Source organism: Camelina sativa, chromosome 15, assembly GCF_030686135.1.
Source record: "Camelina sativa cultivar CO46 ecotype springtype chromosome 15, ASM3068613v1".
Lineage (NCBI taxonomy): Eukaryota > Viridiplantae > Streptophyta > Magnoliopsida > Brassicales > Brassicaceae > Camelina > Camelina sativa.
The window spans coordinates 33,274,719-33,277,500 of record NC_141894.1 but is presented as its reverse complement, the minus strand read 5'-3'; the positions used below and the strand labels follow the sequence as shown (position 1 = coordinate 33,277,500).

Genomic DNA, 2,782 nt, shown 5'->3' with positions numbered 1-2,782 from the left:
CTTGCGTTCAAAGACTCGATGGTTCACGGGATTCTGCAATTCACACCAAGTATCGCATTTCGCTACGTTCTTCATCGATGCGAGAGCCGAGATATCCGTTGCCGAGAGTCGTTTTAGACTTTAGATCACAGCTCAGCATCCGCGCACACACCGTCTCCGGGGAGTCGAATGCCAAAGCCGTTCGGTTGCATGTTCCTTGACACTTTTCGTGCCGGGGTTTTGTGATATCCGGAAGCAACGCGCACGACCAGACAGAGATAGAGCTCTCGACCTGGAAGATACGCGAAACCACGGAAACGGCAGGCAACGGGATCGGCTAAGAAACCGGCCTACCGGGAGTGGTGATCGTTGGTTCGCAGGTCGTTCTGTTTTGGACAGGTATCGACAATGATCCTTCCGCAGGTTCACCTACGGAAACCTTGTTACGACTTCTCCTTCCTCTAAATGATAAGGTTTAGTGGACTTCTCGCGACGTCGCAGGCGGCGAACCACCCACGTCGCCGCGATCCGAACACTTCACCGGATCATTCAATCGGTAGGAGCGACGGGCGGTGTGTACAAAGGGCAGGGACGTTGATGTGACCGCCGGACGCGGTCGTCTACCGAGTCGCACGGACGGACGGTCGCTGCGGACGGACGGAACGAAACTCTCTCGAGCCGAGGAATTTAGATGAGGCTTTCCTCGGACAAAGCTCGGAGATTTGAATCCAGTAAGGAAACAAACGGTGGATGCGAGAGATGAGCTGAAACGAACGAGCGGATCGAGAGATCCGGCCTTTGGTCTCGGCTTCGGTCGAGCAGTCTCGGTCGCGGTACGGACGATGCGGAAATTGATTCCCGGAGTTTGAAGGTAAACTGCGGGAACGGCTCTCGGCAACGCGGCGGTAAGAATCCTTGGTGATGCGGTAAGGATTCTCGGTGATGCGATAAGGAAGGTGGAGTGGAAGCGAAAGTACAACGAGCGGTAGGAACCGGACGTGATACGGTAGAGAGGGACGCGAAGGTGGTTTGATGCGACGACACACGGGAGATGGCTCGGCCCGTGATACGGTCAACTAGTCGATGTCGAACCCGGTTCGAGATCGGCTAGGGTTTCTCGGTAGTCAAGTCCCGGACTTGGACTAAGGAGAGAGGTGAGACAAGAACAAGATTCTCTCTTGTGAAATTTAATTCAATACTTCAAGTCTGCCTTTTACAATGAGGGTTTAGGCCTTTATATAGGAAGGCTTACAAATGGGAGACTCTAAAACCCTAGACACGCGGCCAGGATCTCATCCTTACACTTGGCCATAAAGCAAAAGCAAAAGTAAAACAAAGGAAAGACCAATCCAACGGTCATAGAAGGTTCAAGAAGAAATTCAAAGGAAGGGAAGGGAGAGAGATAGAAAAGCCACGTCATTGGCTGGACGCGGTGATAGGATCTTCACTTCCTTGGCTCCTAAACTTGTCAATGATTGTTTCCAAGTCATGAGCCAAGCGGGAACGAAGTGGAGATGCACTAGAGTTCGCTGCCTCGTTAAAACCTCTTTGGTAAACCCATTGGGACAAACCCAAAGTAGGGAAAAGAGTACAGCTCCTTCTAATGACTTAGGGGCGTCTTCACGCTTGCGCGATGGTGAAGACTCGCGAACTAAGCTTCCCAAAGCTGGTCGCAACTCAAGGCTCTTAAGTGGTGATGCTAGCCATGAGCCATTGGTGTGAGGGTTGAAGCTTGGATTGCAAAGCCCATTAGATGACTTTACTTGCTCCTCCTTGATGATCCTTGGAAACTAGTTGGTACCGCGCATCACTAGGAAGGCCGGTTCCAAGTTGTCGATAAGTGTCCGAGAGGCGTCCAAGTGTTGTCCGAGAGGTGGTTGAGAGACGTCCGAGAGAATCGAGTGTTCACGGCCGAGTGGTCGATCCCGTGATCACATCATTCCCTCCCTCTTATAGAAGTTTTGGCCTCAAAACTTTGCTCATCACCTGGATCAAAAAGGAAAACCCAAATCAGCAGCATCAAAAGGCCAACCGCGGTTTAATTTACCGGGATCAAAAGGAAACAGTAAGGCCTTAAGAGAAAAGGATAGGACTTCCCCGGTAAGGTCAGCGGCACTGGTCGCTCGGATCCCTTCATGAACCGTGGTTGCTTGCTGAGACTCTCCAGGATGCCACACATAAGTTTGATCCGCACCAAAGTTGGACAAATACATCGCCATATGACCTTGTGCGGTAACGGCCTTGGCGCTAAGGGTGGAGAAGGATGGCACGGTATAGGCGACTCCCAGCTGGAGCTTACTACTTGAAGTATTCATGGACAATACCGAGTGAAAAGATCCATCAATGGCCATCTCCGGTGGCCTAGCTAACTTGGAACTCCCCATTACCGAGTGATTACCGGATATGACTTCGATTGCGCGGCCAGAATCTCCTTGGACTTCGGTTGATGGCTCGGTACGCGTCCTGGGTAAGGATTCGCGTACTATGGTCGGCTCCAGACGCGGCGGTCGAGTGTCGGTTAAGCCTCGATCGAGAGCGGTAAAGAGTTTTCCGTGGTCCGCGTAATGACCCGAACTTGGACCTCCGAGTGTAAGAACTTGTCGGTCTGGGGGCTCGGCTGGCTTCTCTACGATTCCTCCCGAGTCAATGACTTCTTCTGGACAGACTTGTCGATCGAAATCACGTCCTAGGCTCAGCGTACGGTTAGCTTGCGTCGTTGGTGCGGCGTTCTCAATCAAGTCGGTATTCGGCTTGTTCCGCGTCAAGTCACCTTGTTCCGGCTGATGAAGAACTCGCGGGACTG

General features: G+C 52.2%; 1 non-coding gene across 1 annotated transcript in view; it reads right to left on the bottom strand.

Annotated features, from left to right (window-relative positions):
* LOC147927602 (5.8S ribosomal RNA) overlaps nucleotides 1-110 on the bottom strand; it is a 156-nt gene extending 46 nt beyond the window's left edge. Inside the window, exon 1 of the ribosomal RNA XR_015583376.1 lies at nucleotides 1-110. This exon is cut by the window's left edge and continues 46 nt beyond it. This is a non-coding gene — a ribosomal RNA (5.8S ribosomal RNA).
* Between the last annotated feature and the right edge of the window lie 2,672 nt (nucleotides 111-2,782).